Here is a 27059-nt window from a genome sequence, read left to right on the forward strand (position 1 = left end):
TGCACCACATACAAAACCACACGCAAAACACACAACCAACAAAAAAAGCCCACAGTGCACATTTCACACACTACAAACCACACACACACACATTCACGCACAGACAACCCACACTCATATCCATGCACGGGCTGCACTCTGCAAAACGCACACACACGAAACCCAAAATGTAACAACACAAGTCACAAGGCACACACACCAGACAGACACGTCAGAGCTCATAATGGCTCACAACACACACGAATCCCATCTCAGAGAACACACAGCACACACAATGAGGCATGCTGAACAAGCACAACCACACGCAGACAACACATTACACATCACACACGTAACAAGCAAACACCCACACAACCACTCAAACACAACCACATGAAAATCACAATCACACATGCAGAACTCACAGCACACACAAGAGGTGCAAAATGACGTGCAACACACACACAAACCACAACAGAAAGATCACGGAATTTATGGAACACGCACTTCACACACTAGGCACATCACACCAAACACACATAAAACTTTCAGCACACAGAGCCTCACAGAACACGCAATGCAAAGCAAAGCAAACAACAGATATACAAAGCATATCAGACGCAACACACGGTATCCCGCACGACACATAAAATACACAGAACGAACAACACACACACAGTACACAAAGCAGTTAACAATACAAACAACAAACGGGCAACTGGGAACACAATATGTTTTACATCACGCAACACACGTGTGGTCACATCACACATTGAACATGACACAGAAAACTATTCACAGACCACAGAACATTCCCAACCACGGACACAACACGCTACGCAAAAGACGACCAACATACAACACACAAAGGCACACTCCAAGCACACAACACACAACACAGAACCACCCACAACCACACCAGTCACGCAGCACTCCCCAAACATACACACAACACGCACTACACACAACAACGACGCACCCAAACTGCACACATCACTTACACAAGAGTCACAACACAGAAAGAGTAGAAAACACACAGGAAACAGACAACCACATAAACACAGCCACGCTCATGAAACCAGCAGATCACAGACTTCACAGCTAAAAGCACACAATAACACAGCACGCAAACATGTAACACAACACACAATCACACAGCCAACACCACAGAACACGCACTACCATATACACAAAAGGCAGACAACGTACTTCACACATAACACAAAACTCAAAAAGCACCATACACATCACAAAAAAGACGTGCAAAACAAACATGGCACACACAACACACACATTAAAACAAGCACATCAGTACATTACCACAACACACAAAATAATCCACAAATCACAGAAAAATACATCGTACAACACACGCAAGCAACACACACAGATTACACATCACAACTCATAGCACACACAACAACCTGCATTAACGTCAGAGCACACCGACGTAACCACTACCTACCACTCATAAAGCCACACACAACACACACTAAAGGAATAACTACAACAAACACAGGTAAACACCCACAAACATAAATATATGGAGAACACACCCGACTCAACACGGAAACAGCACAACGTATGAAACAACGTACCCCACTAACATCACAGGACGTATAAGGGCAACCAATTCTCACAAACCACATTTAACCATGTACACACCACACACACAATGAGGCACACTACACAAGCAAAACCACACACACACAACACATCTCGCCTCACACACCACAAAACAACGAATTGCACACACAAACTTTCAAACACGCATCACAATCACACTCGCAAAACACACACAACACACACAAAACCACAACCTAAACACACAACCAAAAATAAACGCACATAGCACACATTTCACACACTAAGCACCCCACGCACCACCGCACACAGGCACCCCACACACATACATACACACGGGCACCACTACGCAATGCACACACACAAAAAAGCGCAAAAGGTAACAAAACAACAGTCACAGGGCACACACCGCACACAACAAAGCACATGTTTCTCATAAGTCACAAAAGTCACATTTGGGAGAGTATGTGCAGCACACGCAGTGAGGCACACTAAACAAGCACAAGCACACATGGACATCACACCTCACATCGCATACATAAAAACCACACACACTCAACCACTGAAACACAACCACACACAAATCAGAGTCACACATACAAAACACGCAACACCACAACACACAAACGACACTCACAAACCCCTAGGCAAAACGCGCATAAGCAACAAAGAAGACGATGAGCACACATTTAACACACTACACACACAACCACGCACAGACACAACACACATACATCCTCACACAGGAGAACTGCGCAGAACAAACACACAACACAGAAATAAGCAGCACAATAGTCACAATACACACACCACACACTTCAAGGCACATAACTGCTCACAATACACACGAAAAACATTCGCAGACTACGTACTGGGCACACCAAGAGACATACTAAACAAGCACAACCGCACACAGTCAACACATCTCACATCATGTGCGTAACTCAAACAGCCACACACACACACACACACACACACACACACACAACCTCTCTAACACAACACACAAATCACAATCATACACAGAAAACTGACACAACACATACAAATCCTTCCACAACTGATGAAAACTCACGCAACACACATATAATGCACTACACACAGCACACACAACCACAAGCCTACAACACAGAGCACACAGAGGCCCACACGGAGACAGCACGAACCAAAGCCCACAAACACACACACAAAAAACACATGCACACAGCACGTCTGACACAAGGCTAAAACTACGTCACACAAAATGCTCAAATTACACCGACCAAACAACATCTACCCAGTATGTAACACACAGAAAGCATATAGACGGTGCTCACCCAACCCAGAACACAGTACATAACGCAACAGACCAAGGAAAGACCACATTTCACACTAAACATTAGACTGGATGCCACACGCCAAACACACAACATACAGAACCGCCAACAGATAACTCATCATAATGGCAAAACATACAATGCTCAAAGAGCCACTCAACACACACAACACAACTCACAAAGACCAGCGTCACACGTAACACACCACCCAGTGAAAAATACACAGAGCAGTGTACTCATCAAGCTGTAAGGAACCTATAGCACACATATTACGTACAAAATACGCACAACATGGACAACACCCAACACAGAGAAAACAAGCAAGACCCACAGGCAAAAGACAGCACAGCGCCAAACACACAGGAACACAGCACACACAGCGTATCACAACAGAGAATATACACAGAATCGCAGAAAAGCACCACAAATCACTCACTACCATATAGCAACCACACGTACAGCACACTACACACACAACAAACCCAGAAAGCACTAAAGAGATCAAGTGTATAGCCTTCTATTGCAATGTTTACAGAGGTTTCCATATCACATAGGAGCAAGTGGCATGCATGCGGAGATCAGCGTAGTGTTCTCTCAGGGAGGGTCTCCTCAGTGCACGGTGGATTGTTTCCCCTGCAGACTTTGGCATAAGGCTCTTCTGCAGCAGTTTATGTCACTTTACTACAAAGGCATCTCCAGGACATTGCTATTAAAGGGACGAGGTGGCTCCTTTCGTCCTCTTTGAGCGCCCTCAGTGAACAAGGCCCTCCCGGGGGATAACAGACCTGTGGAGAAAATGGACAATCACTTAGAGGCTCCCTTCAGTGCGCTTGAATGCAGAAGTCTCTCAACACACAAACAGCACACCACACTAAACATCAAAACCCCCACACCCCGAGAACATAACTGCACACAATACACATGAACCACGGTTCTCAGAGTAAACACAACACTCACAGTGAGGCTCACGGACCGACCATGACCCCACAGAGTACACACCTCACATATTACACTCATTACTCAAAACAGCCAACCACTCACACAACGTGTCAAACGCAACCACACACAAATCACAGTCACACATGCTGAACGCACACCACACCTACAATGCATACAAGCCCACGTGCAAAACACACAAACCACAACGAAAAGAACTCCGAATTTATGCAACACACATTTCACAAACTACACACATCACTACAAACACACACAATACATACAGCACACAGAGCCTCACAGAATGCGCAATGCCAAACGCAGAACATATACACAAAGCACAGCATTCATAACACACAATTAATCTCACACAACTTGCAAAACACACAGACCACACAACACACACACACACAAGATGCAACACACAGAGAATACACTCAACACAAGCACAAAAACACAAGTCAACAAAAACTCGTCACACAGCACACACAAACATCGCACACAGAAATTAACATCACAACTCATAACACACACCGCACCCTGCATTAACAATGCAACACACACACACAACAATGCAACCACTGCATAACACACAAAAAGCCACACACAGCACACACTCAGGGAACAACCACAACACACGCAGGTAAACACCCACAAACACATACATCGAGAGCATACAGGACCTCTCAACATGCACAAGGCACAACATAAAAAACAACATACACCACAAACATCACAGGACATAAAAGCACACAACTCACACAAACCACAGTTCCGTGAGTACACACAACACACACAATGAGGCACACTACACAACCACAATCACACACAGACAGCACGTCTCACATCACACACGTAACTCAACCAAACAAACACACATCCTCTCAAACCCAGCCAAACACAAATCACCATCACACACGGAAAGCAGTTGCACCACATACAAAACCACACGCAAAACACACAACCAACAAAAAAAGCCCACAGTGCACATTTCACACACTACAAACCACACACACACACATTCACGCACAGACAACCCACACTCATATCCATGCACGGGCTGCACTCTGCAAAACGCACACACACGAAACCCAAAATGTAACAACACAAGTCACAAGGCACACACACCAGACAGACACGTCAGAGCTCATAATGGCTCACAACACACACGAATCCCATTTCAGAGAACACACAGCACACACAATGAGGCATGCTGAACAAGCACAACCACACGCAGACAACACATTACACATCACACACGTAACAAGCAAACACCCACACAACCACTCAAACACAACCACATGAAAATCACAATCACACATGCAGAACTCACACCACACACAAGAGGTGCAAAATGACGTGCAACACACACACAAACCACAACAGAAAGATCACGGAATTTATGGAACACGCACTTCACACACTAGGCACATCACACCAAACACACATAAAACTTTCAGCACACAGAGCCTCACAGAACACGCAATGCAAAGCAAAGCAAACAACAGATATACAAAGCATATCAGACGCAACACACGGTATCCCGCACGACACATAAAATACACAGAACGAACAACACACACACAGTACACAAAGCAGTTAACAATACAAACAACAAACGGGCAACTGGGAACACAATATTTTTACATCACGCAACACACGTGTGGTCACATCACACATTGAACATGACACAGAAAACTATTCACAGACCACAGAACATTCCCAACCACGGACACAACACGCTACGCAAAAGACGACCAACATACAACACACAAAGGCACACTCCAAGCACACAACACACAACACAGAACCACCCACAACCACACCAGTCACGCAGCACTCCCCAAACATACACACAACACGCACTACACACAACAACGACGCACCCAAACTGCACACATCACTTACACAAGAGTCACAACACAGAAAGAGTAGAAAACACACAGGAAACAGACAACCACATAAACACAGCCACGCTCATGAAACCAGCAGATCACAGACTTCACAGCTAAAAGCACACAATAACACAGCACGCAAACATGTAACACAACACACAATCACACAGCCAACACCACAGAACACGCACTACCATATACACAAAAGGCAGACAACGTACTTCACACATAACACAAAACTCAAAAAGCACCATACACATCACAAAAAAGACGTGCAAAACAAACATGGCACACACAACACACACATTAAAACAAGCACATCAGTACATTACCACAACACACAAAATAATCCACAAATCACAGAAAAATACATCGTACAACACACGCAAGCAACACACACAGATTACACATCACAACTCATAGCACACACAACAACCTGCATTAACGTCAGAGCACACCGACGTAACCACTACCTACCACGCATAAAGCCACACACAACACACACTAAAGGAATAACTACAACAAACACAGGTAAACACCCACAAACATAAATATATGGAGAACACACCCGACTCAACACGGAAACAGCACAACGTATGAAACAACGTACCCCACTAACATCACAGGACGTATAAGGGCAACCAATTCTCACAAACCACATTTAACCATGTACACACCACACACACAATGAGGCACACTACACAAGCAAAACCACACACACACAACACATCTCGCCTCACACACCACAAAACAACGAATTGCACACACAAACTTTCAAACACGCATCACAATCACACTCGCAAAACACACACAACACACACAAAACCACAACCTAAACACACAACCAAAAATAAACGCACATAGCACACATTTCACACACTAAGCACCCCACGCACCACCGCACACAGGCACCCCACACACATACATACACACGGGCACCACTACGCAATGCACACACACAAAAAAGCGCAAAAGGTAACAAAACAACAGTCACAGGGCACACACCGCACACAACAAAGCACATGTTTCTCATAAGTCACAAAAGTCACATTTGGGAGAGTATGTGCAGCACACGCAGTGAGGCACACTAAACAAGCACAAGCACACATGGACATCACACCTCACATCGCATACATAAAAACCACACACACTCAACCACTGAAACACAACCACACACAAATCAGAGTCACACATACAAAACACGCAACACCACAACACACAAACGACACTCACAAACCCCTAGGCAAAACGCGCATAAGCAACAAAGAAGACGATGAGCACACATTTAACACACTACACACACAACCACGCACAGACACAACACACATACATCCTCACACAGGAGAACTGCGCAGAACAAACACACAACACAGAAATAAGCAGCACAATAGTCACAATACACACACCACACACTTCAAGGCACATAACTGCTCACAATACACACGAAAAACATTCGCAGACTACGTACTGGGCACACCAAGAGACATACTAAACAAGCACAACCGCACACAGTCAACACATCTCACATCATGTGCGTAACTCAAACAGCCACACACACACACACACACACACACACACACACAACCTCTCTAACACAACACACAAATCACAATCATACACAGAAAACTGACACAACACATACAAATCCTTCCACAACTGATGAAAACTCACGCAACACACATATAATGCACTACACACAGCACACACAACCACAAGCCTACAACACAGAGCACACAGAGGCCCACACGGAGACAGCACGAACCAAAGCCCACAAACACACACACAAAAAACACATGCACACAGCACGTCTGACACAAGGCTAAAACTACGTCACACAAAATGCTCAAATTACACCGACCAAACAACATCTACCCAGTATGTAACACACAGAAAGCATATAGACGGTGCTCACCCAACCCAGAACACAGTACATAACGCAACAGACCAAGGAAAGACCACATTTCACACTAAACATTAGACTGGATGCCACACGCCAAACACACAACATACAGAACCGCCAACAGATAACTCATCATAATGGCAAAACATACAATGCTCAAAGAGCCACTCAACACACACAACACAACTCACAAAGACCAGCGTCACACGTAACACACCACCCAGTGAAAAATACACAGAGCAGTGTACTCATCAAGCTGTAAGGAACCTATAGCACACATATTACGTACAAAATACGCACAACATGGACAACACCCAACACAGAGAAAACAAGCAAGACCCACAGGCAAAAGACAGCACAGCGCCAAACACACAGGAACACAGCACACACAGCGTATCACAACAGAGAATACACACAGAATCGCAGAAAAGCACCACAAATCACTCACTACCATATAGCAACCACACGTACAGCACACTACACACACAACAAACCCAGAAAGCACTAAAGAGATCAAGTGTATAGCCTTCTATTGCAATGTTTACAGAGGTTTCCATATCACATAGGAGCAAGTGGCATGCATGCGGAGATCAGCGTAGTGTTCTCTCAGGGAGGGTCTCCTCAGTGCACGGTGGATTGTTTCCCCTGCAGACTTTGGCATAAGGCTCTTCTGCAGCAGTTTATGTCACTTTACTACAAAGGCATCTCCAGGACATTGCTATTAAAGGGACGAGGTGGCTCCTTTCGTCCTCTTTGAGCGCCCTCAGTGAACAAGGCCCTCCCGGGGGATAACAGACCTGTGGAGAAAATGGACAATCACTTAGAGGCTCCCTTCAGTGCGCTTGAATGCAGAAGTCTCTCAACACACAAACAGCACACCACACTAAACATCAAAACCCCCACACCCCGAGAACATAACTGCACACAATACACATGAACCACGGTTCTCAGAGTAAACACAACACTCACAGTGAGGCTCACGGACCGACCATGACCCCACAGAGTACACACCTCACATATTACACTCATTACTCAAAACAGCCAACCACTCACACAACGTGTCAAACGCAACCACACACAAATCACAGTCACACATGCTGAACGCACACCACACCTACAATGCATACAAGCCCACGTGCAAAACACACAAACCACAACGAAAAGAACTCCGAATTTATGCAACACACATTTCACAAACTACACACATCACTACAAACACACACAATACATACAGCACACAGAGCCTCACAGAATGCGCAATGCCAAACGCAGAACATATACACAAAGCACAGCATTCATAACACACAATTAATCTCACACAACTTGCAAAACACACAGACCACACAACACACACACACACAAGATGCAACACACAGAGAATACACTCAACACAAGCACAAAAACACAAGTCAACAAAAACTCGTCACACAGCACACACAAACATCGCACACAGAAATTAACATCACAACTCATAACACACACCGCACCCTGCATTAACAATGCAACACACACACACAACAATGCAACCACTGCATAACACACAAAAAGCCACACACAGCACACACTCAGGGAACAACCACAACACACGCAGGTAAACACCCACAAACACATACATCGAGAGCATACAGGACCTCTCAACATGCACAAGGCACAACATAAAAAACAACATACACCACAAACATCACAGGACATAAAAGCACACAACTCACACAAACCACAGTTCCGTGAGTACACACAACACACACAATGAGGCACACTACACAACCACAATCACACACAGACAGCACGTCTCACATCACACACGTAACTCAACCAAACAAACACACATCCTCTCAAACCCAGCCAAACACAAATCACCATCACACACGGAAAGCAGTTGCACCACATACAAAACCACACGCAAAACACACAACCAACAAAAAAAGCCCACAGTGCACATTTCACACACTACAAACCACACACACACACATTCACGCACAGACAACCCACACTCATATCCATGCACGGGCTGCACTCTGCAAAACGCACACACACGAAACCCAAAATGTAACAACACAAGTCACAAGGCACACACACCAGACAGACACGTCAGAGCTCATAATGGCTCACAACACACACGAATCCCATCTCAGAGAACACACAGCACACACAATGAGGCATGCTGAACAAGCACAACCACACGCAGACAACACATTACACATCACACACGTAACAAGCAAACACCCACACAACCACTCAAACACAACCACATGAAAATCACAATCACACATGCAGAACTCACAGCACACACAAGAGGTGCAAAATGACGTGCAACACACACACAAACCACAACAGAAAGATCACGGAATTTATGGAACACGCACTTCACACACTAGGCACATCACACCAAACACACATAAAACTTTCAGCACACAGAGCCTCACAGAACACGCAATGCAAAGCAAAGCAAACAACAGATATACAAAGCATATCAGACGCAACACACGGTATCCCGCACGACACATAAAATACACAGAACGAACAACACACACACAGTACACAAAGCAGTTAACAATACAAACAACAAACGGGCAACTGGGAACACAATATTTTTACATCACGCAACACACGTGTGGTCACATCACACATTGAACATGACACAGAAAACTATTCACAGACCACAGAACATTCCCAACCACGGACACAACACGCTACGCAAAAGACGACCAACATACAACACACAAAGGCACACTCCAAGCACACAACACACAACACAGAACCACCCACAACCACACCAGTCACGCAGCACTCCCCAAACATACACACAACACGCACTACACACAACAACGACGCACCCAAACTGCACACATCACTTACACAAGAGTCACAACACAGAAAGAGTAGAAAACACACAGGAAACAGACAACCACATAAACACAGCCACGCTCATGAAACCAGCAGATCACAGACTTCACAGCTAAAAGCACACAATAACACAGCACGCAAACATGTAACACAACACACAATCACACAGCCAACACCACAGAACACGCACTACCATATACACAAAAGGCAGACAACGTACTTCACACATAACACAAAACTCAAAAAGCACCATACACATCACAAAAAAGACGTGCAAAACAAACATGGCACACACAACACACACATTAAAACAAGCACATCAGTACATTACCACAACACACAAAATAATCCACAAATCACAGAAAAATACATCGTACAACACACGCAAGCAACACACACAGATTACACATCACAACTCATAGCACACACAACAACCTGCATTAACGTCAGAGCACACCGACGTAACCACTACCTACCACGCATAAAGCCACACACAACACACACTAAAGGAATAACTACAACAAACACAGGTAAACACCCACAAACATAAATATATGGAGAACACACCCGACTCAACACGGAAACAGCACAACGTATGAAACAACGTACCCCACTAACATCACAGGACGTATAAGGGCAACCAATTCTCACAAACCACATTTAACCATGTACACACCACACACACAATGAGGCACACTACACAAGCAAAACCACACACACACAACACATCTCGCCTCACACACCACAAAACAACGAATTGCACACACAAACTTTCAAACACGCATCACAATCACACTCGCAAAACACACACAACACACACAAAACCACAACCTAAACACACAACCAAAAATAAACGCACATAGCACACATTTCACACACTAAGCACCCCACGCACCACCGCACACAGGCACCCCACACACATACATACACACGGGCACCACTACGCAATGCACACACACAAAAAAGCGCAAAAGGTAACAAAACAACAGTCACAGGGCACACACCGCACACAACAAAGCACATGTTTCTCATAAGTCACAAAAGTCACATTTGGGAGAGTATGTGCAGCACACGCAGTGAGGCACACTAAACAAGCACAAGCACACATGGACATCACACCTCACATCGCATACATAAAAACCACACACACTCAACCACTGAAACACAACCACACACAAATCAGAGTCACACATACAAAACACGCAACACCACAACACACAAACGACACTCACAAACCCCTAGGCAAAACGCGCATAAGCAACAAAGAAGACGATGAGCACACATTTAACACACTACACACACAACCACGCACAGACACAACACACATACATCCTCACACAGGAGAACTGCGCAGAACAAACACACAACACAGAAATAAGCAGCACAATAGTCACAATACACACACCACACACTTCAAGGCACATAACTGCTCACAATACACACGAAAAACATTCGCAGACTACGTACTGGGCACACCAAGAGACATACTAAACAAGCACAACCGCACACAGTCAACACATCTCACATCATGTGCGTAACTCAAACAGCCACACACACACACACACACACACACACACACACAACCTCTCTAACACAACACACAAATCACAATCATACACAGAAAACTGACACAACACATACAAATCCTTCCACAACTGATGAAAACTCACGCAACACACATATAATGCACTACACACAGCACACACAACCACAAGCCTACAACACAGAGCACACAGAGGCCCACACGGAGACAGCACGAACCAAAGCCCACAAACACACACACAAAAAACACATGCACACAGCACGTCTGACACAAGGCTAAAACTACGTCACACAAAATGCTCAAATTACACCGACCAAACAACATCTACCCAGTATGTAACACACAGAAAGCATATAGACGGTGCTCACCCAACCCAGAACACAGTACATAACGCAACAGACCAAGGAAAGACCACATTTCACACTAAACATTAGACTGGATGCCACACGCCAAACACACAACATACAGAACCGCCAACAGATAACTCATCATAATGGCAAAACATACAATGCTCAAAGAGCCACTCAACACACACAACACAACTCACAAAGACCAGCGTCACACGTAACACACCACCCAGTGAAAAATACACAGAGCAGTGTACTCATCAAGCTGTAAGGAACCTATAGCACACATATTACGTACAAAATACGCACAACATGGACAACACCCAACACAGAGAAAACAAGCAAGACCCACAGGCAAAAGACAGCACAGCGCCAAACACACAGGAACACAGCACACACAGCGTATCACAACAGAGAATACACACAGAATCGCAGAAAAGCACCACAAATCACTCACTACCATATAGCAACCACACGTACAGCACACTACACACACAACAAACCCAGAAAGCACTAAAGAGATCAAGTGTATAGCCTTCTATTGCAATGTTTACAGAGGTTTCCATATCACATAGGAGCAAGTGGCATGCATGCGGAGATCAGCGTAGTGTTCTCTCAGGGAGGGTCTCCTCAGTGCACGGTGGATTGTTTCCCCTGCAGACTTTGGCATAAGGCTCTTCTGCAGCAGTTTATGTCACTTTACTACAAAGGCATCTCCAGGACATTGCTATTAAAGGGACGAGGTGGCTCCTTTCGTCCTCTTTGAGCGCCCTCAGTGAACAAGGCCCTCCCGGGGGATAACAGACCTGTGGAGAAAATGGACAATCACTTAGAGGCTCCCTTCAGTGCGCTTGAATGCAGAAGTCTCTCAACACACAAACAGCACACCACACTAAACATCAAAACCCCCACACCCCGAGAACATAACTGCACACAATACACATGAACCACGGTTCTCAGAGTAAACACAACACTCACAGTGAGGCTCACGGACCGACCATGACCCCACAGAGTACACACCTCACATATTACACTCATTACTCAAAACAGCCAACCACTCACACAACGTGTCAAACGCAACCACACACAAATCACAGTCACACATGCTGAACGCACACCACACCTACAATGCATACAAGCCCACGTGCAAAACACACAAACCACAACGAAAAGAACTCCGAATTTATGCAACACACATTTCACAAACTACACACATCACTACAAACACACACAATACATACAGCACACAGAGCCTCACAGAATGCGCAATGCCAAACGCAGAACATATACACAAAGCACAGCATTCATAACACACAATTAATCTCACACAACTTGCAAAACACACAGACCACACAACACACACACACACAAGATGCAACACACAGAGAATACACTCAACACAAGCACAAAAACACAAGTCAACAAAAACTCGTCACACAGCACACACAAACATCGCACACAGAAATTAACATCACAACTCATAACACACACCGCACCCTGCATTAACAATGCAACACACACACACAACAATGCAACCACTGCATAACACACAAAAAGCCACACACAGCACACACTCAGGGAACAACCACAACACACGCAGGTAAACACCCACAAACACATACATCGAGAGCATACAGGACCTCTCAACATGCACAAGGCACAACATAAAAAACAACATACACCACAAACATCACAGGACATAAAAGCACACAACTCACACAAACCACAGTTCCGTGAGTACACACAACACACACAATGAGGCACACTACACAACCACAATCACACACAGACAGCACGTCTCACATCACACACGTAACTCAACCAAACAAACACACATCCTCTCAAACCCAGCCAAACACAAATCACCATCACACACGGAAAGCAGTTGCACCACATACAAAACCACACGCAAAACACACAACCAACAAAAAAAGCCCACAGTGCACATTTCACACACTACAAACCACACACACACACATTCACGCACAGACAACCCACACTCATATCCATGCACGGGCTGCACTCTGCAAAACGCACACACACGAAACCCAAAATGTAACAACACAAGTCACAAGGCACACACACCAGACAGACACGTCAGAGCTCATAATGGCTCACAACACACACGAATCCCATCTCAGAGAACACACAGCACACACAATGAGGCATGCTGAACAAGCACAACCACACGCAGACAACACATTACACATCACACACGTAACAAGCAAACACCCACACAACCACTCAAACACAACCACATGAAAATCACAATCACACATGCAGAACTCACAGCACACACAAGAGGTGCAAAATGACGTGCAACACACACACAAACCACAACAGAAAGATCACGGAATTTATGGAACACGCACTTCACACACTAGGCACATCACACCAAACACACATAAAACTTTCAGCACACAGAGCCTCACAGAACACGCAATGCAAAGCAAAGCAAACAACAGATATACAAAGCATATCAGACGCAACACACGGTATCCCGCACGACACATAAAATACACAGAACGAACAACACACACACAGTACACAAAGCAGTTAACAATACAAACAACAAACGGGCAACTGGGAACACAATATGTTTTACATCACGCAACACACGTGTGGTCACATCACACATTGAACATGACACAGAAAACTATTCACAGACCACAGAACATTCCCAACCACGGACACAACACGCTACGCAAAAGACGACCAACATACAACACACAAAGGCACACTCCAAGCACACAACACACAACACAGAACCACCCACAACCACACCAGTCACGCAGCACTCCCCAAACATACACACAACACGCACTACACACAACAACGACGCACCCAAACTGCACACATCACTTACACAAGAGTCACAACACAGAAAGAGTAGAAAACACACAGGAAACAGACAACCACATAAACACAGCCACGCTCATGAAACCAGCAGATCACAGACTTCACAGCTAAAAGCACACAATAACACAGCACGCAAACATGTAACACAACACACAATCACACAGCCAACACCACAGAACACGCACTACCATATACACAAAAGGCAGACAACGTACTTCACACATAACACAAAACTCAAAAAGCACCATACACATCACAAAAAAGACGTGCAAAACAAACATGGCACACACAACACACACATTAAAACAAGCACATCAGTACATTACCACAACACACAAAATAATCCACAAATCACAGAAAAATACATCGTACAACACACGCAAGCAACACACACAGATTACACATCACAACTCATAGCACACACAACAACCTGCATTAACGTCAGAGCACACCGACGTAACCACTACCTACCACGCATAAAGCCACACACAACACACACTAAAGGAATAACTACAACAAACACAGGTAAACACCCACAAACATAAATATATGGAGAACACACCCGACTCAACACGGAAACAGCACAACGTATGAAACAACGTACCCCACTAACATCACAGGACGTATAAGGGCAACCAATTCTCACAAACCACATTTAACCATGTACACACCACACACACAATGAGGCACACTACACAAGCAAAACCACACACACACAACACATCTCGCCTCACACACCACAAAACAACGAATTGCACACACAAACTTTCAAACACGCATCACAATCACACTCGCAAAACACACACAACACACACAAAACCACAACCTAAACACACAACCAAAAATAAACGCACATAGCACACATTTCACACACTAAGCACCCCACGCACCACCGCACACAGGCACCCCACACACATACATACACACGGGCACCACTACGCAATGCACACACACAAAAAAGCGCAAAAGGTAACAAAACAACAGTCACAGGGCACACACCGCACACAACAAAGCACATGTTTCTCATAAGTCACAAAAGTCACATTTGGGAGAGTATGTGCAGCACACGCAGTGAGGCACACTAAACAAGCACAAGCACACATGGACATCACACCTCACATCGCATACATAAAAACCACACACACTCAACCACTGAAACACAACCACACACAAATCAGAGTCACACATACAAAACACGCAACACCACAACACACAAACGACACTCACAAACCCCTAGGCAAAACGCGCATAAGCAACAAAGAAGACGATGAGCACACATTTAACACACTACACACACAACCACGCACAGACACAACACACATACATCCTCACACAGGAGAACTGCGCAGAACAAACACACAACACAGAAATAAGCAGCACAATAGTCACAATACACACACCACACACTTCAAGGCACATAACTGCTCACAATACACACGAAAAACATTCGCAGACTACGTACTGGGCACACCAAGAGACATACTAAACAAGCACAACCGCACACAGTCAACACATCTCACATCATGTGCGTAACTCAAACAGCCACACACACACACACACACACACACACACACACAACCTCTCTAACACAACACACAAATCACAATCATACACAGAAAACTGACACAACACATACAAATCCTTCCACAACTGATGAAAACTCACGCAACACACATATAATGCACTACACACAGCACACACAACCACAAGCCTACAACACAGAGCACACAGAGGCCCACACGGAGACAGCACGAACCAAAGCCCACAAACACACACACAAAAAACACATGCACACAGCACGTCTGACACAAGGCTAAAACTACGTCACACAAAATGCTCAAATTACACCGACCAAACAACATCTACCCAGTATGTAACACACAGAAAGCATATAGACGGTGCTCACCCAACCCAGAACACAGTACATAACGCAACAGACCAAGGAAAGACCACATTTCACACTAAACATTAGACTGGATGCCACACGCCAAACACACAACATACAGAACCGCCAACAGATAACTCATCATAATGGCAAAACATACAATGCTCAAAGAGCCACTCAACACACACAACACAACTCACAAAGACCAGCGTCACACGTAACACACCACCCAGTGAAAAATACACAGAGCAGTGTACTCATCAAGCTGTAAGGAACCTATAGCACACATATTACGTACAAAATACGCACAACATGGACAACACCCAACACAGAGAAAACAAGCAAGACCCACAGGCAAAAGACAGCACAGCGCCAAACACACAGGAACACAGCACACACAGCGTATCACAACAGAGAATACACACAGAATCGCAGAAAAGCACCACAAATCACTCACTACCATATAGCAACCACACGTACAGCACACTACACACACAACAAACCCAGAAAGCACTAAAGAGATCAAGTGTATAGCCTTCTATTGCAATGTTTACAGAGGTTTCCATATCACATAGGAGCAAGTGGCATGCATGCGGAGATCAGCGTAGTGTTCTCTCAGGGAGGGTCTCCTCAGTGCACGGTGGATTGTTTCCCCTGCAGACTTTGGCATAAGGCTCTTCTGCAGCAGTTTATGTCACTTTACTACAAAGGCATCTCCAGGACATTGCTATTAAAGGGACGAGGTGGCTCCTTTCGTCCTCTTTGAGCGCCCTCAGTGAACAAGGCCCTCCCGGGGGATAACAGACCTGTGGAGAAAATGGACAATCACTTAGAGGCTCCCTTCAGTGCGCTTGAATGCAGAAGTCTCTCAACACACAAACAGCACACCACACTAAACATCAAAACCCCCACACCCCGAGAACATAACTGCACACAATACACATGAACCACGGTTCTCAGAGTAAACACAACACTCACAGTGAGGCTCACGGACCGACCATGACCCCACAGAGTACACACCTCACATATTACACTCATTACTCAAAACAGCCAACCACTCACACAACGTGTCAAACGCAACCACACACAAATCACAGTCACACATGCTGAACGCACACCACACCTACAATGCATACAAGCCCACGTGCAAAACACACAAACCACAACGAAAAGAACTCCGAATTTATGCAACACACATTTCACAAACTACACACATCACTACAAACACACACAATACATACAGCACACAGAGCCTCACAGAATGCGCAATGCCAAACGCAGAACATATACACAAAGCACAGCATTCATAACACACAATTAATCTCACACAACTTGCAAAACACACAGACCACACAACACACACACACACAAGATGCAACACACAGAGAATACACTCAACACAAGCACAAAAACACAAGTCAACAAAAACTCGTCACACAGCACACACAAACATCGCACACAGAAATTAACATCACAACTCATAACACACACCGCACCCTGCATTAACAATGCAACACACACACACAACAATGCAACCACTGCATAACACACAAAAAGCCACACACAGCACACACTCAGGGAACAACCACAACACACGCAGGTAAACACCCACAAACACATACATCGAGAGCATACAGGACCTCTCAACATGCACAAGGCACAACATAAAAAACAACATACACCACAAACATCACAGGACATAAAAGCACACAACTCACACAAACCACAGTTCCGTGAGTACACACAACACACACAATGAGGCACACTACACAACCACAATCACACACAGACAGCACGTCTCACATCACACACGTAACTCAACCAAACAAACACACATCCTCTCAAACCCAGCCAAACACAAATCACCATCACACACGGAAAGCAGTTGCACCACATACAAAACCACACGCAAAACACACAACCAACAAAAAAAGCCCACAGTGCACATTTCACACACTACAAACCACACACACACACATTCACGCACAGACAACCCACACTCATATCCATGCACGGGCTGCACTCTGCAAAACGCACACACACGAAACCCAAAATGTAACAACACAAGTCACAAGGCACACACACCAGACAGACACGTCAGAGCTCATAATGGCTCACAACACACACGAATCCCATTTCAGAGAACACACAGCACACACAATGAGGCATGCTGAACAAGCACAACCACACGCAGACAACACATTACACATCACACACGTAACAAGCAAACACCCACACAACCACTCAAACACAACCACATGAAAATCACAATCACACATGCAGAACTCACACCACACACAAGAGGTGCAAAATGACGTGCAACACACACACAAACCACAACAGAAAGATCACGGAATTTATGGAACACGCACTTCACACACTAGGCACATCACACCAAACACACATAAAACTTTCAGCACACAGAGCCTCACAGAACACGCAATGCAAAGCAAAGCAAACAACAGATATACAAAGCATATCAGACGCAACACACGGTATCCCGCACGACACATAAAATACACAGAACGAACAACACACACACAGTACACAAAGCAGTTAACAATACAAACAACAAACGGGCAACTGGGAACACAATATGTTGTACATCACGCAACACACGTGTGGTCACATCACACATTGAACATGACACAGAAAACTATTCACAGACCACAGAACATTCCCAACCACGGACACAACACGCTACGCAAAAGACGACCAACATACAACACACAAAGGCACACTCCAAGCACACAACACACAACACAGAACCACCCACAACCACACCAGTCACGCAGCACTCCCCAAACATACACACAACACGCACTACACACAACAACGACGCACCCAAACTGCACACATCACTTACACAAGAGTCACAACACAGAAAGAGTAGAAAACACACAGGAAACAGACAACCACATAAACACAGCCACGCTCATGAAACCAGCAGATCACAGACTTCACAGCTAAAAGCACACAATAACACAGCACGCAAACATGTAACACAACACACAATCACACAGCCAACACCACAGAACACGCACTACCATATACACAAAAGGCAGACAACATACTTCACACATAACACAAAACTCAAAAAGCACCATACACATCACAAAAAAGACGTGCAAAACAAACATGGCACACACAACACACACATTAAAACAAGCACATCAGTACATTACCACAACACACAAAATAATCCACAAATCACAGAAAAATACATCGTACAACACACGCAAGCAACACACACAGATTACACATCACAACTCATAGCACACACAACAACCTGCATTAACGTCAGAGCACACCGACGTAACCACTACCTACCACGCATAAAGCCACACACAACACACACTAAAGGAATAACTACAACAAACACAGGTAAACACCCACAAACATAAATATATGGAGAACACACCCGACTCAACACGGAAACAGCACAACGTATGAAACAACGTACCCCACTAACATCACAGGACGTATAAGGGCAACCAATTCTCACAAACCACATTTAACCATGTACACACCACACACACAATGAGGCACACTACACAAGCAAAACCACACACACACAACACATCTCGCCTCACACACCACAAAACAACGAATTGCACACACAAACTTTCAAACACGCATCACAATCACACTCGCAAAACACACACAACACACACAAAACCACAACCTAAACACACAACCAAAAATAAACGCACATAGCACACATTTCACACACTAAGCACCCCACGCACCACCGCACACAGGCACCCCACACACATACATACACACGGGCACCACTACGCAATGCACACACACAAAAAAGCGCAAAAGGTAACAAAACAACAGTCACAGGGCACACACCGCACACAACAAAGCACATGTTTCTCATAAGTCACAAAAGTCACATTTGGGAGAGTATGTGCAGCACACGCAGTGAGGCACACTAAACAAGCACAAGCACACATGGACATCACACCTCACATCGCATACATAAAAACCACACACACTCAACCACTGAAACACAACCACACACAAATCAGAGTCACACATACAAAACACGCAACACCACAACACACAAACGACACTCACAAACCCCTAGGCAAAACGCGCATAAGCAACAAAGAAGACGATGAGCACACATTTAACACACTACACACACAACCACGCACAGACACAACACACATACATCCTCACACAGGAGAACTGCGCAGAACAAACACACAACACAGAAATAAGCAGCACAATAGTCACAATACACACACCACACACTTCAAGGCACATAACTGCTCACAATACACACGAAAAACATTCGCAGACTACGTACTGGGCACACCAAGAGACATACTAAACAAGCACAACCGCACACAGTCAACACATCTCACATCATGTGCGTAACTCAAACAGCCACACACACACACACACACACACACACACACACAACCTCTCTAACACAACACACAAATCACAATCATACACAGAAAACTGACACAACACATACAAATCCTTCCACAACTGATGAAAACTCACGCAACACACATATAATGCACTACACACAGCACACACAACCACAAGCCTACAACACAGAGCACACAGAGGCCCACACGGAGACAGCACGAACCAAAGCCCACAAACACACACACAAAAAACACATGCACACAGCACGTCTGACACAAGGCTAAAACTACGTCACACAAAATGCTCAAATTACACCGACCAAACAACATCTACCCAGTATGTAACACACAGAAAGCATATAGACGGTGCTCACCCAACCCAGAACACAGTACATAACGCAACAGACCAAGGAAAGACCACATTTCACACTAAACATTAGACTGGATGCCACACGCCAAACACACAACATACAGAACCGCCAACAGATAACTCATCATAATGGCAAAACATACAATGCTCAAAGAGCCACTCAACACACACAACACAACTCACAAAGACCAGCGTCACACGTAACACACCACCCAGTGAAAAATACACAGAGCAGTGTACTCATCAAGCTGTAAGGAACCTATAGCACACATATTACGTACAAAATACGCACAACATGGACAACACCCAACACAGAGAAAACAAGCAAGACCCACAGGCAAAAGACAGCACAGCGCCAAACACACAGGAACACAGCACACACAGCGTATCACAACAGAGAATACACACAGAATCGCAGAAAAGCACCACAAATCACTCACTACCATATAGCAACCACACGTACAGCACACTACACACACAACAAACCCAGAAAGCACTAAAGAGATCAAGTGTATAGCCTTCTATTGCAATGTTTACAGAGGTTTCCATATCACATAGGAGCAAGTGGCATGCATGCGGAGATCAGCGTAGTGTTCTCTCAGGGAGGGTCTCCTCAGTGCACGGTGGATTGTTTCCCCTGCAGACTTTGGCATAAGGCTCTTCTGCAGCAGTTTATGTCACTTTACTACAAAGGCATCTCCAGGACATTGCTATTAAAGGGACGAGGTGGCTCCTTTCGTCCTCTTTGAGCGCCCTCAGTGAACAAGGCCCTCCCGGGGGATAACAGACCTGTGGAGAAAATGGACAATCACTTAGAGGCTCCCTTCAGTGCGCTTGAATGCAGAAGTCTCTCAACACACAAACAGCACACCACACTAAACATCAAAACCCCCACACCCCGAGAACATAACTGCACACAATACACATGAACCACGGTTCTCAGAGTAAACACAACACTCACAGTGAGGCTCACGGACCGACCATGACCCCACAGAGTACACACCTCACATATTACACTCATTACTCAAAACAGCCAACCACTCACACAACGTGTCAAACGCAACCACACACAAATCACAGTCACACATGCTGAACGCACACCACACCTACAATGCATACAAGCCCACGTGCAAAACACACAAACCACAACGAAAAGAACTCCGAATTTATGCAACACACATTTCACAAACTACACACATCACTACAAACACACACAATACATACAGCACACAGAGCCTCACAGAATGCGCAATGCCAAACGCAGAACATATACACAAAGCACAGCATTCATAACACACAATTAATCTCACACAACTTGCAAAACACACAGACCACACAACACACACACACACAAGATGCAACACACAGAGAATACACTCAACACAAGCACAAAAACACAAGTCAACAAAAACTCGTCACACAGCACACACAAACATCGCACACAGAAATTAACATCACAACTCATAACACACACCGCACCCTGCATTAACAATGCAACACACACACACAACAATGCAACCACTGCATAACACACAAAAAGCCACACACAGCACACACTCAGGGAACAACCACAACACACGCAGGTAAACACCCACAAACACATACATCGAGAGCATACAGGACCTCTCAACATGCACAAGGCACAACATAAAAAACAACATACACCACAAACATCACAGGACATAAAAGCACACAACTCACACAAACCACAGTTCCGTGAGTACACACAACACACACAATGAGGCACACTACACAACCACAATCACACACAGACAGCACGTCTCACATCACACACGTAACTCAACCAAACAAACACACATCCTCTCAAACCCAGCCAAACACAAATCACCATCACACACGGAAAGCAGTTGCACCACATACAAAACCACACGCAAAACACACAACCAACAAAAAAAGCCCACAGTGCACATTTCACACACTACAAACCACACACACACACATTCACGCACAGACAACCCACACTCATATCCATGCACGGGCTGCACTCTGCAAAACGCACACACACGAAACCCAAAATGTAACAACACAAGTCACAAGGCACACACACCAGACAGACACGTCAGAGCTCATAATGGCTCACAACACACACGAATCCCATTTCAGAGAACACACAGCACACACAATGAGGCATGCTGAACAAGCACAACCACACGCAGACAACACATTACACATCACACACGTAACAAGCAAACACCCACACAACCACTCAAACACAACCACATGAAAATCACAATCACACATGCAGAACTCACACCACACACAAGAGGTGCAAAATGACGTGCAACACACACACAAACCACAACAGAAAGATCACGGAATTTATGGAACACGCACTTCACACACTAGGCACATCACACCAAACACACATAAAACTTTCAGCACACAGAGCCTCACAGAACACGCAATGCAAAGCAAAGCAAACAACAGATATACAAAGCATATCAGACGCAACACACGGTATCCCGCACGACACATAAAATACACAGAACGAACAACACACACACAGTACACAAAGCAGTTAACAATACAAACAACAAACGGGCAACTGGGAACACAATATGTTGTACATCACGCAACACACGTGTGGTCACATCACACATTGAACATGACACAGAAAACTATTCACAGACCACAGAACATTCCCAACCACGGACACAACACGCTACGCAAAAGACGACCAACATACAACACACAAAGGCACACTCCAAGCACACAACACACAACACAGAACCACCCACAACCACACCAGTCACGCAGCACTCCCCAAACATACACACAACACGCACTACACACAACAACGACGCACCCAAACTGCACACATCACTTACACAAGAGTCACAACACAGAAAGAGTAGAAAACACACAGGAAACAGACAACCACATAAACACAGCCACGCTCATGAAACCAGCAGATCACAGACTTCACAGCTAAAAGCACACAATAACACAGCACGCAAACATGTAACACAACACACAATCACACAGCCAACACCACAGAACACGCACTACCATATACACAAAAGGCAGACAACATACTTCACACATAACACAAAACTCAAAAAGCACCATACACATCACAAAAAAGACGTGCAAAACAAACATGGCACACACAACACACACATTAAAACAAGCACATCAGTACATTACCACAACACACAAAATAATCCACAAATCACAGAAAAATACATCGTACAACACACGCAAGCAACACACACAGATTACACATCACAACTCATAGCACACACAACAACCTGCATTAACGTCAGAGCACACCGACGTAACCACTACCTACCACGCATAAAGCCACACACAACACACACTAAAGGAATAACTACAACAAACACAGGTAAACACCCACAAACATAAATATATGGAGAACACACCCGACTCAACACGGAAACAGCACAACGTATGAAACAACGTACCCCACTAACATCACAGGACGTATAAGGGCAACCAATTCTCACAAACCACATTTAACCATGTACACACCACACACACAATGAGGCACACTACACAAGCAAAACCACACACACACAACACATCTCGCCTCACACACCACAAAACAACGAATTGCACACACAAACTTTCAAACACGCATCACAATCACACTCGCAAAACACACACAACACACACAAAACCACAACCTAAACACACAACCAAAAATAAACGCACATAGCACACATTTCACACACTAAGCACCCCACGCACCACCGCACACAGGCACCCCACACACATACATACACACGGGCACCACTACGCAATGCACACACACAAAAAAGCGCAAAAGGTAACAAAACAACAGTCACAGGGCACACACCGCACACAACAAAGCACATGTTTCTCATAAGTCACAAAAGTCACATTTGGGAGAGTATGTGCAGCACACGCAGTGAGGCACACTAAACAAGCACAAGCACACATGGACATCACACCTCACATCGCATACATAAAAACCACACACACTCAACCACTGAAACACAACCACACACAAATCACAGTCACACATACAAAACACGCAACACCACAACACACAAACGACACTCACAAACCCCTAGGCAAAACGCGCATAAGCAACAAAGAAGACGATGAGCACACATTTAACACACTACACACACAACCACGCACAGACACAACACACATACATCCTCACACAGGAGAACTGCGCAGAACAAACACACAACACAGAAATAAGCAGCACAATAGTCACAATACACACACCACACACTTCAAGGCACATAACTGCTCACAATACACACGAAAAACATTCGCAGACTACGTACTGGGCACACCAAGAGACATACTAAACAAGCACAACCGCACACAGTCAACACATCTCACATCATGTGCGTAACTCAAACAGCCACACACACACACACACACACACACACACACAACCTCTCTAACACAACACACAAATCACAATCATACACAGAAAACTGACACAACACATACAAATCCTTCCACAACTGATGAAAACTCACGCAACACACATATAATGCACTACACACAGCACACACAACCACAAGCCTACAACACAGAGCACACAGAGGCCCACACGGAGACAGCACGAACCAAAGCCCACAAACACACACACAAAAAACACATGCACACAGCACGTCTGACACAAGGCTAAAACTACGTCACACAAAATGCTCAAATTACACCGACCAAACAACATCTACCCAGTATGTAACACACAGAAAGCATATAGACGGTGCTCACCCAACCCAGAACACAGTACATAACGCAACAGACCAAGGAAAGACCACATTTCACACTAAACATTAGACTGGATGCCACACGCCAAACACACAACATACAGAACCGCCAACAGATAACTCATCATAATGGCAAAACATACAATGCTCAAAGAGCCACTCAACACACACAACACAACTCACAAAGACCAGCGTCACACGTAACACACCACCCAGTGAAAAATACACAGAGCAGTGTACTCATCAAGCTGTAAGGAACCTATAGCACACATATTACGTACAAAATACGCACAACATGGACAACACCCAACACAGAGAAAACAAGCAAGACCCACAGGCAAAAGACAGCACAGCGCCAAACACACAGGAACACAGCACACACAGCGTATCACAACAGAGAATACACACAGAATCGCAGAAAAGCACCACAAATCACTCACTACCATATAGCAACCACACGTACAGCAC

This window comes from Manis pentadactyla, chromosome 12 (genome assembly GCF_030020395.1).
Source record: "Manis pentadactyla isolate mManPen7 chromosome 12, mManPen7.hap1, whole genome shotgun sequence".
In the NCBI taxonomy this organism is placed as follows: Eukaryota; Metazoa; Chordata; class Mammalia; order Pholidota; family Manidae; genus Manis; species Manis pentadactyla.